The following is a 16361-nucleotide window of genomic DNA, read 5'->3' as shown; positions in this document are numbered from 1 at the left end:
ATAAGCTATTAGGAATCCTAGACTTGGTCCCCATAGCAATAGAAGTCTCTGAAGACCCACACTAGGTGAAGATGACCTTGGTCCTGGCATGGGTGATGGAAGAGCAGGAGTTGTTTGTACTTATTAGGATGATACTGGGGTCACCTAGGAAAGCATTGCTGGTAGCTTAGAGCCTCCCTACTCACAAAGGGTGCATGTATACCAACAATATGGGCATCCCTGAGGAGCTTATTAGAAATGCAGCCCTGCTGATTCTGGATCTGTATTTTACCAAGTTCCCCAGATGGATCACTCATATTCATAACAGAAGTGTGGCTTAGACCACACTGGAGGTTGGTAGATGGATGAGAATGGACTCAAGAAATACTAAGAGAATAAAGGCATACATATTGTGACAGCTCAGACATGGAGAAGCAGTGAGGGAGGAGGAGAGGACAAGGTGAGCTCCAAATTTCTGTTTTGTACAGTTAGATGGAAAAGAGAACCTTCTCTGAGATCTGTGCTCTGGAAAAGGACCAGGTTTAGAGGAAAGGATCATGCATCAAGTGCTGGGTTTGCTGAGTTTGAAATCATTTTAAAGCACTCAGCTACAGAAGTTGAAACAGCAGTTGGATCTATGTGTCATAAGTTCTGAGGAAAAATACTATAATTCTACATGTGAATTATACACAGAGGTAAATGTCAGCCATGAAAAAAGTAGGAGAAGAGTATTTACGTCAGAGGCAATAGTGAGAAGTGAGAAGTTCCCTGAGGTAAGAGAGCACATCCTTGACTTAGAACTGTGAGGTCTTCAGACAGCCTTGGAGTAGAGCGTGTGTGTGCATGTGTGGGGTGGGAGAACATAGTGAGCAGTGAGGCAGAAAGGTAGGCAGAGGCCTGGCTCTTCCTTCATATCAATATTCTCATCCCTGGCTAATCTCAGAAATCTTCAAGATTCTGAGGTGATGGTTTTCATTAAGATAGGAAGGGATGATCTGATCAGATTACTTCCAAAGGATTATCAAGGCTGTTTGTCCCCAAGAGAAAGGACTAGAGGAGCCATTGGTCGTCTTCTAGAGGAAGAGTCTATGCAGTCAGGCACAGGAGGCTCCAGAACTTTCTTTTGTTGGCTCCTGAGCCAGAACCTCTCCCCTTATCCAGCTCCACTGCCACTGCCCACACTAAAAGCAGAGGGGAACATGTCCTCCATAATATTGCCCCCAACTTCTAGATTACAAAACAGCATTAATTCCCCTAGATTCAGACAGAAATTCTATGAGATGGAAGAAAACGTTGTTCCAAGTTTAATGGACCTCTTTCTCACTGAAACGACTGTCGCATATGCTAATCTACCTACTGTAACTTGGTCTATAACTTTTGTCTGCAATGTATCAACATCACCCCATTCTTTCCAGTCACCCAAATTGTTCGAAATTCCAAATTATCTACTCTGCCTATGCTTCCTCATTCTCTCAAGTCTGTTTTTTCCTACCTGGAAATGAAATCTGGCTGTTTGAATCCAGAGCACAGATCTTTATAGGGAGACTGACCCACATGTTGACAATTAGTCTTTGATTTTACCTGAATACAGACACGTCACAAGAAAGGGGACAACATAAAGTCTATGGAAATACTTGCTGAGGATTGGAAGCAATCCCTAATAAGTTATAACTTTTCATTCTCAACAGATCACTTATTAGTCCTGTAGAATAACTAGAATTTAGGGAAGTACATATGTCCTCTGCTTGGCTCATGGTAGCTGCAGAGCAGTCTAGCCACCTGGCGCAGCATTGATGTACAAATGGTAAAAACCTGGATGTATAGCAAAATAAAGAGCTCAAAGTAAAGAGCCAGATGCCTAGGTCTGAATTCTGACAACGGTATTTATGATTAGCCTGTGTGCACGCTAAGTCGCATCAGTCGTGTTTGACTCTTTGCGACCCTGTGGACTGTAGCCCGCCACGCTCCGCTGTCCATGGGATTCTTCAGACAAGAATATTGGAGTGGACTGCCATATCCTCCTCCAGAGGATCTTCCTGACCCAGGGATTGAACCTGTGTTTCCTGAAGCTCCTGCTTTACAGGCAGATTCTTTACCACTGAGCCACTGGGGAAATCTATGAATAGCATAACTGGTCAAAATTACTCAGGGTGCCTCAGTTTCCCCTTGGGTAAAGTATAAACTTGCTATGAAGAGTAAATGACTTAATATTCATAAAGTGCTTAAAAGAGTGACTGACACAATATAAGTAATTGTTAAAGAGAAACTTTCATTTTTATTTGTTTCAAATAACCAGATTTTCAAAAGACATCATTAATGGTTCTTGAAATAGAACTTCTTTTCCATCAACTGAGGGTCTTCCCTACCCATCAGCCTCAAGGAGTTATTAGCTATAGGTGGAAAGGGTATGGAAAGATTAGAAATCAGCATCCCTAGCCTCCAAGAAAATTTCCAGTGGGTTTAGATTGGACCTTGGATCCACCAGATAATTTCATTGTTTTCTCAAATGGTGGGTAATGGTGATGTCTGTGTTCCCACACAGATCTGCAGCACACTCTGTCACTTTAGAGTTTCCTTTTAGATGAAGGTCCATACTTCCCTGGAGGTTCAATGGTTAAGACTCCTTGCTTCAAATGCAGAGGGCTAGGGTTCAATCTCTGTTTGGGGAAATAGGATCACACATGGTGAATGGCACAAAGATTAAGAAAATAAAATGAAATAAATGTCAAGTCATTCTCATGATACACAATTTCAAACCCATGTAACTCTCTTCAGATGCCACTTTTACATAAATGCACACACAATATTCTCTGCTAACTGTCTCTGCACAGTGTATGGAAACTGTGAAAACAGCTTTTCTGCCAAAGTTACCATCATGTCTCTTTAATTTTCAACTCAGGCCTCGGATAGAAACCTATGAGGGATTTGTGTCAAAAGTACCTTTACTTGACTTGAGTCAGCCTTCCTTTCATAGACCTTTCAAAAACTAAACATCAGTGCTCCTCCCAAACGTATTCAGGCAAAATACCCTTTCTTGCAGAATCTTCCGGTGGAAATAGTATATGGTAAGCTATTCAATGTCTGAGGCATTTTTGAAATAAAATGGCCTCAAAGACAAACACATTTACTGCTGATGAACTGTATGATGGTCAGATGAAGGGAGATTTCAATATATAAGAAATAATCATTTCTTGCTACATAATGAAGAGGTGCTCTGTAAGTTCAAAAACTGAATTATTTAGAAAGCGTTTGGAAATATTTTCTAACAGTCCATTGTGAAGTCCTTCAGGAAAATTCTCAAGAATAACAATTTGTTCTATTCATGAAGCCTTAAGTGATTTTAGAAACCTTTGAGGAACTGCTTCAAACCCATATTTAAACATTAAGAGTTAACATGTCAATTTTAAATGTAATATCAAATATGTTCCAAACTCACTCACTTGATCAGTTTAGTCTAGGAGTGTTCACAGTATTCACTTGGGTTTTTCAATCTGCTTTACTTTCATGGTTTGTATCTTAATTTTGTCCTAGTCTCTCTCTACCTTTCTAATGTTATTTTATTTTTTTTTTTTTAAATTTACAAAACTAAAGCCAAGTCTGTACTAGCAAATTGAAGTTGAAAAGTAAGGCACTTTTGAGGATATGTTCAAAGGAAAACTATTTTTCTAGCTACTACGGTTTTTGAATTACTGGCAAATATCCTCTGATTGTCTAAGTTCTCCACATTTTGTTTGTGTTTTAGACTTCACAAGGTAAACCTCTTCCTAAACCTTGGAATAGTGCAACAAACTCTATTCCATTTAAAATTCCTATATAAATAAGATTTTGTTGCTTTTTCAACAGATGTATATATTTCATGTCTTATTCTAAATGTATGATTTGCACAAAAGTTTTTACATAGAACTCTGCCTTTTTTCAATAGCTTTAAGTTAAAAAAAATAAGAAGACATGCCAACTTACCTATATATAATCTCAGGTTAAAAATGCAATAATAATATAAAAAAGGGAATACACAGACTCAATCTCAGTATGTCCTAAACAACTAAATAATGATTACATTGTTTTCCTTTTTAATTAGTTATGTCTCAAGATAACCAGATTCTTCAGTTTGTTCCACATCCATTTAAATTGAATAGCTGGGTTCTCTTTATATGCCTTTGGAAAATAGAAAGAAATATATCTCCTTATTTTGACTTATAAATTACAAACCAAAATTCTATCATTTTGCCTTTGTTTCGGTTAATTCTAGCTTCAATGAGAGGAAGTGAAGTTTCCTGACATCCTGGGCTGGCAGTACCAGCTAAGCCTTGGTGTTCTGTGGAGCATAAACCATTAAAAAAAAAAAAACAAAAACACATCAACCATCCTGTGTCCATGTGGATCAAGACAAAAATGAGAGCACTCCTTGATCTTTCCTGAACACAGACAAAACCAGGAATATTTCCAAACCACAAAGTTGACCAAAATTTCCATTGTCTTGGCTACACAAGTGACTGCTGCTTCTTTACCAATTACAGCTTTGCCTTCTCTAGTTTTCCTTCCTTTTAGATAAAATATATTAAGATATAGAATTGCCCCCATTTCCTGAAGTAATCCAATCAGAGAAAAGTCCTGCCTTCATGAACTATGCCCCAAATCACCACACACAAGCCCAAACCCTGTAATAATTTCTGGCACCCTCTCATGGAGATGTCCACCAGCTCTGTGATGTACATTGTCCCTCATTGCCACAAGTCAACCTGCTCAACTCTGGGTGTGTTTCTGGTGGTCTTAGAGTGGAGGCAGTGACACAAAGCAAGACCCTCATTCCAAAACATATTTTAAAACAGTTTCAAGGGCTTCCCTGATGGCCCAGTGGTTAAGATTCTGTGCTTCCAATGCAGGGAGACAGATCTGATCCCTGGTCAGGGGGCTAATATCTCACATGCCACACGGCCCCAAAATAGAATAAATAAAGGAAAAGAAAATTTTAAAAACAGTTTCACTGGAGGTAGGAAATAATTTTAAGGAGGTATGTGGTATGGAGAAATTTCAAGTCTCATGTTAGAATTCTAAACAATTTATGGTACTGTAAGCTTTGGAGATCCAACCAGTCCATCCTAAAGGAAATCAGTCCTGAATATTCATTGGAAGGACTGATGCTGAAGCTTATATTCCAATACTTTGGCCACCTGATGGAAAAACTGACTCATTGGAAAAGACCCTGATGCTGGGAAAGACTGAAGGTGGGAGAAGGGGACGACAGAGGATGAGATGATTGGATGGCATCACTGACTCAATGGACATGAGTTTTAGTGAACTCCGGGAGTTGGTGATAGACAGGGAGGCCTGGCGTGCTGCAGTCCATGGGATCGCAAAGACTTGAACATGACTAAGTGACTGAACTGAACTGAAGCTTCTGTTTCTTATTAAAAGAAGAAGAAGAAGAAGAACCAAGTTCCCGTATTGGTCAATCACTTTTATCTTTGTTGATATCTTTGTGGGATGTGCCTGACACCTAAGTGGGCAAAGATGAGGGTGAGCCCACACATTATCTGGAAGACCGTGAGCCTGCCTCCAATATTCTCTAGGAGAGAAAGAGTTGGTTTGGTGCTTCATGGTCCTCATGTAGAAAATTGAGGGTAGAAGGATGCCATTTTGCCTAATTTTGGTACAAAGTAAAAATTGCTTGCTTTCTCCCTCTGTCTCTTCCTCTCGTCCTTCCTTCCTGTCTCTGTGTTTGCCTGCTTTCCTCCCTGCCGCTCTCTTTTCCCCACTTCTTTCTCTTTTCCTTTCCTTTATTGCTCTTACAATGCAGGAAATAAATATTGATAAAACACCCTCAATTTTTATTTTCTGGAAAATCAAATTTTCATGCAATACACACACAAAGTAAATGCAAAAGGATCATAACAACCTGTGAAAATGAAAGCTGCTCAGTCGTGTCCAGCTCTTTCTGACCCCATGACTATACAGCCCATGGAATTCTCCAGGCCAGAATACTGGAGTGGGTAGCCATTCCCTTCTCCAGGGGATCTTCTGAACCCAGGGATCAGACCCAGGTCTCCCACATTGCAAGTGGATTCTTTACCAGCTGAGCCACAAGGGAAGCCCAAGAATACTGGAGTGGATAGCCTATGCTTTCGCCAGTGGATCTTTCTGACCCAGGAATCAAACCAGGGTCTCCTGCATTGCACGTGGATTCTTTACCAGTAGAGCTATCAGGGAAGCCATAACAATATATAAATGTGGTATTTTGGTAACAGAGTAGCTGAATGATCTTTGACCATTTAAAAGAAAAAGAATTGTATATTGAAATATTGTCAGTTAGCTTGATTTTATAATTTCTAATAAAAATATTATTTTTTCAGTTCAGTATGAATAGCCTCCCTCTCTCAGGCCCCTCTCTCTCTTCAACAAACTCTTTCCCTTCAAGTGGTGTAAGTTGCTTTAAAGTGCAAACCAAGGGGCTAGAAGGCAAAAAGTCAAAGAAATCGAAGCTTCTCCTGCTGTTTCTTCTGTGCAGCCTGGACTCCTGCTAAGTCCCCTTCTCTACAGCACTTTAGATAAGAGTGTTGAGCCCCTAAATTCACTAGCAAGGCACACAGCAGCTTCCCCTGTCTGTCTGTGTCCTTTCTGGGGCTCAGGTTTCGTTCTGTGCCAGAAGTCATACATCACACTCAATCGTGTGTCTCCAGAGCCAACTGAGGAAAGTGCAGAAAAACTACTGTTAACAAGGGAGTCATTACATTCGACCTAAATTAATTATTGGCCACTCAAGACTGCTGAGCAAGGGCCACACAGATGGCCTCTGACTCAGTTCCCACCTTTGAGGAAAGAAATATTCCAATTTGGTGCACATGACCGCATAAGATAACAAGAGGCAGGTTATTTCTGGTCTACTGATCTTGAATTTACCATATTTGCTAGTATGACAGGGGGCTTATTTGCGTTAACACTGTAGATACATTGTATTTTGGGGGGAAACATGAATGATAGTCACTTGGGACGGAGGTCATTTCATGGCAGTCAGCATTGGGACCAGTGGAGCCAAGGCAGGGACTTTTAAAATGCAATCCAGCCAAAAGAACAGGTCGTGGATCAGTGAGCAGTTGATGGAAGGTGTTCGTGAGGAATTTAGATTAGCACAAAATTCAAACAAACCACAAGAAACAGGCAAGAGAGAGACCAGGGCAACCTGGAGAGCAGGAAGCCATGGTCTCAGCAGGGTGGAGAGGAAGACACTGATGTCCCTGGATTCTAATCTCTGTGCTGGCAAAGGTATTGATTTCTCATTTGCTCTGTTTCCTCAGAGCCAGCATGATTGGCACATATTACATGAAAATGCAGTTGTTGGTACTGACCAGTCAATTTGTTCTGTTATTCATTTCTGAAATGTCATGCTCTCTCTAGACATCTACATAGAATCCACTCAGCTCAATAAATGCTTTAGAGAATCTACTGTGTGCCAGGCACTAGAGAATATATAAGCCATGACTTCTGTTCTCAAGAAATTTACAGAGTAGCGACTGAGGCAGAATGTAAATAGGCAATCACGAGCCACTCTGGCAGCTATAATACCAGAAGAATTGAGATGGTAAATGGGTGGAACAAAGGAATTACAGATTGACTCTGTCAGAGAAAGTCTTCCTGGAATAATTTTGAAGTATAGAAAGGACTATGTCAGATGAACACATTGCAGAAAGTGCAGTAGGAAAAAGAAACAGTGTGAATGAAGGCAGAGAGGACTGAGCAATCATCGCAAGCTCAAGGAACAGGTAGTTAGTTCATTAGTGCTGGAGAAAACTAAGAGCCAGTCATGGGTCAGGTCAGAAAGGGCCTTGAATGCCAATGTAAGGTCTTTAAGCTTGGGCAGGGGTATTGGGGGACCCCAAGCAGAGCTGAAAGCAGAGAAGCATCTTTTCCCTCTCCTGTATGAGGTCATTAGCTTTCTCTTATTTAAACAATATCAGTGACACCCACTGGAGTAATTTTTTCGCAGGGAAAACTGATTGTCCTCAAGACTTTAGACCTTGTATTGGTGCTTTCACATCTAGTCTCTAACAGGTTGATTGGTTGGTTAATTAAAGCCCAGAATCAATGGTGGTTGATGTTAAATAAATAGTGAGATGACATAACTTCCTTGATAAAATATAGAGGAAGAAAGTCACAGGCATATTGAGGCAAGAATGCTGGAGATTCTCTAAGCTCAACCTTGTCACTCATTCCTTAACTCTGTTCTCCAGTGAGCCCACCATACATTCCTTTCACCAAGATTTTGAAAAATATATTAGTGAAAGGTAAACTGGCATCATTGATATTCTGTGTAGTGACCCTATCCTGCAGGTCATAGATAACAGCAGCAATTAACCACCAGAAATTAGGTATGTATGCATGGTTACTCTAAAGAGTGGTAGTGCAGAAATAACAATGAGAATAGTTAGATTCAAACAGAGCTGTGGTGGTGGTTAACTGATCATGGTGTCTCTGTGATTGAGATAGGTGGACAGTCTATGTGTGCGTATTTGCTTAGTCACTCAGTTGTGTCCGATTCTTTTCGATCCCAAGAATTGTAGCCCGCCAGGCTCCTCTGTTCATGGGGTTCTGCAGGTAAGAATACTGGAGGGGGTAGCCATTTCTTTCTCCAGGGGATCTTCCTGACCCAGGGATTGAATCCAAGTCTTCTGCATTGCAGGCATTTTCTTTACCATCTGAGCCAGTGGGAAGCCACAGAGCTTTGGTGGTAATTAATTGATCATGATATCTCTTTGACTGAGATAGGTCGACTGCCTATGCAAGTCTTACTTAGCAAGTGGTAAAAATTCTAAGTCTGATGAATAGAAATCTACTGTGTCACCACAATAGAAAACCACAGCTTCTTCCAACTCTCAAACCTGAGCCAGTTCATAGAATCAGAAACTCTTGATGAAAGGAGTGGCAGAGTCTGCTTGAAGACAGACTCAGCTACATTCCCAGAAGCTGGTGTGAATCTTCCTCATCTTCTTTCCAAAGTAAGCTGGCTCAGTTTACCAGGGTGACTTATCATTGGAATAGTGGACATTTTCAGACCTTTAGCAAATATACTGGATACTAGCTTTGACCTGCTGATCATTCTTAGGGGTCCCTAATCACACTTCATAAAAGTGAAGAAACAAATGGATTTTTGATCTGGGTCCTGAACCCAGCCCAAGGTTATCTCCTTAGTGCCTGAGTGTATAACTGGAGTAAACATAACCAGATAGCAGCAGAATGGCCACATTCGTTCCTTAATCTGCAGAGAAATATTTATTCTGGGAGGAAAAGCCAAGTAGAAGCCCCTAAAACTGCTTCTCCCTATCAAAAGAATACAAAGTAATGAACTGAATCAATTCCACCTTTCTGGAGAAATTTGAGAAATAAGTGTATCAGTAAAGATTTCAAAGCTACAGAGTGCAAAGTAGTTCAAAGTAGATCTGGCTGTGTCCTTCCTTTACTTGGAGCAATTCTGGTCTCTTCTAGTCAACAAAGGCTGAACTGCTCCTGGTCATTCTTTTTTTTTTTTAATTTTTATTTATTTATTTTTAATTGGAGGATAATTGCTTTACATATTGTGTTGATTTCTCCCATATTTCAACATGAATCAGCCATGGGTATACATATGCCCCCTCCCTCTTGAACCTCCCACTTCCCAGCCCATTACACCCTTCTAGGTTATCACAGAGCACCTGATTTGAGCTCTCTGTCTCAATGTCACTAAAAAAGACAATTATAGGCCAATATCACTGATGAACATAGATGCAAAAATCCTTAACAAAATTCTAGCAATTTGAATCCAACAACACATTAAAAGGATTATACATCATGATCAAGTGGGCTTTACCCCAAGGATGCAAGAATTCTTCAATATATGCAAATCAATCAATATGGTACACTGTATTAACCAATTGAAAGATAAAAGTCATTTGATCATCTCAATAGATGCAAAGAAACCTTTTGACAAAATTCAACACCCATTTATGATAAAAATTCTCCAGAAACTAGGCATAGAAGGAACATACCTCAACATAATGAAGGCCATATACCACAAAACCACAGCAAGCATTATTCTCAATGGTGAAAAACTGAAAGCATTTCCTCTAAGATCGGGAACAAGACAAGGGTGCCCACTCTCATGACTATTATTCAACATAGCTTTAGAAGCCCTAGCTACAGCAATCAGAGAATAAAAAGAAATAAAAGGAATCCAGATTGGAAAAGAAGAAGTAAAACTCTCACTGTTTTCAGACAATATGATACTATACATAGAAAACCCTAAAGATGCCAGCAGAAAATTACCAGAGCTAATCAGTGAATATAGCAAAGTTACAGGATATAAAATTAATACACTGGTCATTATTTCTTATTTCCAGCCTTGGAAATAATAGATATATGGTATATCATCTGTGTCATACTTGGGCATTGTTCCATTTCTGGTGTACAGTGATGCTGGTCTTATTTTTGAGCTTTTATGTATTTAAAATTTTCTTTTTCGAAGTTCATTCATCATTGTTATGTGTTTGGAGTACAAAGAGGTATATCAATGCTTGAATTTACTGTGCTTCTTAACCCAACATCATCAACCATTAGGTTTGAAACAAAATCATTAACCTGGGCAAAAATCTGCTAATTTACAAACTGAAGTGAGTAATAACCAGTGCATAGATTTTTTTTAATAATAGTTCTTTCATAGGACACTGGCATCTTATTCTATAACACTTCTGGGCTTACCAGGATGTAGCCATAAAATGCAGCAAGATTTTCATTTTTTAAATGATACTGGAAGGGATATATTTTAAGGAATAAACCATAAATAGCTTTTACATGAGTGAAATAGCCCAAGTGAATGGATTCCTAATAATTGCAGGAGCTTTTTATTGCAAATGGATTCTGGCAATGTGGGAATTCCTATGACAAAAGTAGAAATGATTTTTTCCTGTTGGGGATTTTTAAGTTTTGTTCTGTGGCTTACTTTGAATGTTCCTAGACATAATTTGGTGACTTAAACTGTTTAAGGCTGAGTTCCCAAAGTTAATGCATCTAAATTATCCCAAATTTGAACCAGGACCGAAGTAATTTATTCTATGGTGCAAAGCAACATTCTACAATAACGGGTAATTTGGGATTGCAACTGGGGCTTTTCAGTTTTGAGCTCTTAGTTCTGAGGTTTTCTGAAATGCAACCTCTCAAAAATAGGGTCTACTTTTCTTGTATTCTCACTTAGTCTATCACTGGATTTGATACCCAGTAATCTTAGGTGGCTCTAGTGGTAAAGAATCCGCTTGCCAAAGCAGGAGACATAAGAGACTCAGGTTCAATCCCTGGGTCAGGAAGATCACCTGGAGAAGGGCATGGCAACCCACTCCAGTATTTTTGCCTGGGAAATACCAAGGACAGAGGAGCCTGGCTGGTTACATTCCATGGGGTCGCAATGAAGCAGACACAACTGAAGCAACTCAGCAGGCACTTAGCACACAATCACACACACGAAAATGCTTATTCAATGAATAAATTAAGACACAACCATATGTAAAAAGTGTTTGGATATAAGTCAGGCCAAAAAAAGTAGAATTTAGTTCGATTTATCCAGGTCATTTCATAAGTTTGGTTCAAAAATAATCAAAATGCCTGATCCACAACATATGCTGAATAATCTGACATGTAGTAAGTGTTTAATACACGCTTATTATTAAAAATATGAAAAAAATCAAGCAAACCTTTTGGGGTTTAAAATAACCAATCAAAAAGTACATTATTCACAATATAGATACTGTTACTGAAAGAAATAATAATGAATAAATTTGTACCTGTAATGAAAGTTTCCCATTTACTCATTCTCTAAAGTTTCTCTTTTCAAAGGAATAAGTTTCTATTGGATTGAAATGATTGGGTCAATCCTAAATGATGTATTAGAAAAATAATTTCAAAGAACATACTGTCATTTGGGAAAAAAATTTTTGCTTTCTTTAGTCTGTGATTAAATCTGAATTTACTAGACATAAAGTTAAGAGATAATATAGCAATTATATCTTTAATTTAGGGCATACAGACAACTGTAAGAAGATATTTCAGGGGACGAAAACCCAAATTACCCAATGCAGAATACTTGCATTAACCAGTAACTGACAAGTCTGCCCTGCTGTTGTGACTGTGTTAAATAAGACCAACACACATAAAGGTAAGGGGGTAACATTCACTCCTAGCTCTTTGTTCATTTATTTACATTTTGGAAATGCCTCCTTCCACTCAAGTCACAAACAGTACTTTCTATGAAAATGATACAATTATATCATGGGTTTGTTCTAGAGGAGAATTATCTTGTTCTGTATGGCAGAGACAATGCTACAGGTACATCAAACCATTTCTTTCTCCTAGTGGACGGCAGAAGGTGGTGCATTTCCTAGCCATGTGACTAACTTCAGCCAATGGATAGGCAGTAGGTGGGTGGTGTGTGCCATTCCTGGCTCTTCTCTCAGAACTTCTTGCACAATCTTTAGGGTTTCTTCTCCAACCATCTTCATTCCAGTCACAGACACTCACTACAGCATCAGTGAGATAGGAATTTTTTGTTTGTTAGCTTGGTTAAGCCACAGAGATTTGGAGGGATAGTGTATTAGCAACTACCTGGCTCATGTTATATGAATCATAGCGCGGTAGCCCATTCTACATTTGGGAAAGGAAGGAGGGGGTTGTGCTTTAAAGTGGAAGTGTAATTTGTGTGTACTGTGCGCTCAGTTGCCCAGTCATGTCCAGCTCTTTGTGGCCTATGGACTGTAGTCCGCCAGGCTCCTCTGTCCATGGGATTTCCCAGGCAAGGTTACTGGAGTGGGTTGCCATTTCCTTCTCCAGGGGATCCTCTGGATCCAGGGATCAAATTCTAGTCTCCTGCATTGACAGGCAGATTCTTTACCCCTAGCACCACCTGGGAAGTAGGTGTGTTGAGTAGATTAAAAAATACACATTTTCTTTAAGGAAAGGCTAAATACAACATTCTAAGTCAGTTTAAACTGTATTAACTATCAAATATAAACTTTTCTTAAGGATATATTTTGTGTATTTAAAAAAAGTTTGTGGAGCTCTTTTTAGCTTTAAAATTATTGTCTGAGTTATTAAATTTACAATTTTCAAGCTTAGTTTTCCTTAAGGTTTTAAGTTTAGCATGCAATCATATTATTTTGTTTATAAGTTCAGTATCTGTTCAGCAGTCACTTTTAACAGACTTTGAATAATTGACAAACTTGTTAATAAAATTCCTGTAAATATGTTAAGTGGCGTATGCACATTTAGTATATTTGATTTCTTTTGTGGTGAGGTAACGCAACTCTCTGACTTACAAGCCAAACTTTCCCAAATTTGTGACATAATTCATATATCTAATGATTTAAATTTATAAATGTGATGAAAAGTAACTTCTCTCTTTTTTTTTCTGGTTGCTTTTTTTAAATATAAATTTATTTATTTATCTTACAATGCTATATATAAATTTAATATTTCAACTTAAAAAGCACAGCTCTAAAGCAGTTACTCAATTATTCATTTTAAATTGAAAAATTTAAAAACAAATCTGATTAATATGTAAAATTCTCTCACATATTGATAATATATGATTTTAAATATAACATATTCTTATGCAGAAAAATATTAGTGATATCCTTTAAACATGTTTATACTTAATTACAAACCATCCTGAACTTAAAAGATTCCAACCTACTAAGAAAAAATGATGTCTCACCAAGTAAAATTTGAAGAGTCCCTTCTCATCCAATTAGGGTTATATGATAACCATAAATCCTACTAGTTTCTTTTTTTTTTTTCACTTTAAAAAATTTACTATTTTTTATTGGACTATAGTTGATTTACAATATTGTGTTAGTTTCAGGTGTACAGCAAAGTGATCAATGTGTATGTTATACAGATTTTTTTTCTCAGATTCTTTCCCTTTATAGGTTATTACAGAATACTGAGTAGAGTTTCCTGTGCTATACAGTAGATCCTTGTACATATATATATATGAACCACTTTAAAAATTTTATTTTTTATTGGAGTATAGTTAATTTACAATGTTGTGTTAGTTTCAGGTATACAGCAAAATGATTCAGTTATATATATACATGTACTAGATTCGTGATTGTGACACTGAAGGGTTTACAGCAGGGCTTGCTTTATAACTTGTTCCTTAAGTTGGTCTTGTGGCCTCCTTTGTAGTCTTCATCCCTAGAGAACTCAGAGAAGGCTGTTTATTTGATTCTTAAATTCAAATGGACATTTAAGCTTTTAGTGTTTCATTTTCTTCCTGTCTATAGAACTATACAAATGAGATCCAGTTAAATTGTGGAAATCTCTCACGGCTTAGATGAGTCACAGTTGCCAAGGCCTTTCTATGACAGTAACATCAAACCAATGTTGCCCCATATACAGGCCCTTTCTGATGGGATTAGTGAGTGTGATTAAGCCTTCTCACTATATACTTAGACTGAGAACTCTACCCCACTGAGGTACATGGGATTCTTGGAATCCCGTGAATCATTGCGTCTCCAACAAATACAAACCTGACCATAGGGCCCACAATACTGGGCCTCCACACACACTTGTCTGAGTGGATCCTGAAGAGGATCAGAGGCGCTTTGTTTGACTCTAGTCACAGAGGATAAAAATGAAATGTATACAGAGAAGTCTGCAGACATTACTAGTTAAGGGCAAGGCTAATACTTTCTCCATGAACTCCCCAGTCTGGGTCACTGTTCTTGCTCAGCAAAGACAAGCCTAAGATGTGCAGAGAATCAAGAACCACAAGATAGAGAAAGGCAGGTATATAATCTCTCAGCCTCAGAGAGAAGATCTTGTTCTGTTTCTGCCAGGTCATCCAGCTCCCACCACAAAGGCTGAAGGACTAGACCTCTCCTATCACCTTCACAGCATTGCTGTGAAACTCTGCTGTGGTTGAACTTACTTCCCTGAAATGAGACCCTTGAAACTGTTCAATAATAAGTAACTTCAGCTGCAAACATCTGTGATGTCTAAGTTGATTATGGCTCAACAGATATCATTGCTGTGAATGCACAAAAGTTCAGTTTCAAAAGAAGACATTTCTAAGATGTTAGTTAAGGGTTAAAAGAAAGAAGAGACAGAAAGCTGTTTTGCTTTCCCAGAGGACTGACACCACTAGTGACTACTTCAGGGGAAAAAAAAGATATTCTTGAACTGTAATGACTGCAGTTCTCAAACCCAAAGTTGAGAGAGATCCCACCATTATTAAAGTTAATAAATCAGAGAGAAGAGAGAGATTCTACTTGCAAATCTGGACAACTTTTGCATTTTTCCGCACACAGAACTTAAAGGGTTTCTTTCCCCTTTCCCTCCCCCTCTTCCTTTACCTCATTCACCACGGGTATCTTAAAAACAGCAAAGAGACTCATGGGACTCACAGTTCTATGAGATGTAATTATGGTACCTTATTTTTAAGAGTTTAAAAGTGCATCTTTATGGCCTTCTGCAGCCATAGTAACTTTTATATGTTTGATTGACATAAAACATGCATTGGCATAAAACATTTCCTCGAGCTGTAGAAATGTAGAGATCTTGCTCACTCGGCTCCCCCCTCCTCCAAGGGGTGTCCCCTCTGTTCTTCCTGTCCCTCTTCATTTGTTTGGTAATATTGATCAGCTGTAGTTAGCAGAAGGCAGTCGGTGACCCCAGAACAGCTCTTCTGGTTGTTGTAAAAGCTAAAATGAACTGAAATAAAGGGCATGTGATTCATGAGCTACACATGCCTGTGGAACCCAGAAGGTCCAGCATTTACAGATCATTTTAAAGGTGATCTTTCATCCGTGAGGTTTACATCGTCTCAATTTAACTTTTGATTTTTTTTTAAGTGAAAAGGGTTGCCTTTCCCTCTCAGATAGAAGAGGTGTTTTTGTATAGCCGATATAAATACTTCTAAAGTTTTATAGGGTGACTAATACCCTGCAGAGATAAACTAGGCTGTCAACTTTCCTGAGATTTTTGGCTAGAACTCCATATGTTGGCTAAAGGCATCAAGGCAAGATTCTCATCTTAGAAAAAAGGTTTCTATCCAGAGATCATAAATATGTGTATATGGAGGAACATATGTACATCTATTCTTCCAAAATAGTGTAAAGTCTGGATTCTGAGAAAAATTCAAAGTAAGCATGTATCAACTATATTTTTTAGCAGCTGCTATTTTATTTTTAACTTTTTATTTTATATTGGAATATACCTGAATAGTTTCAGGTGGACAGCAATGGGATTCTGCCATACATATGCATATATCCATTCTCCCCTAAACTCCCTCCAATCCATGATATTGAGCAGAGTTCCCTGCACTACACAGCAGGTCCTTGTTGGTTATCCATTTTAAACATAGCAAT

This window comes from Oryx dammah, unplaced genomic scaffold (assembly GCF_014754425.2).
Source record: "Oryx dammah isolate SB20612 unplaced genomic scaffold, SCBI_Odam_1.1 HiC_scaffold_4, whole genome shotgun sequence".
Taxonomy (NCBI): domain Eukaryota; kingdom Metazoa; phylum Chordata; class Mammalia; order Artiodactyla; family Bovidae; genus Oryx; species Oryx dammah.
This window is presented reverse-complemented; position numbering follows the sequence as displayed.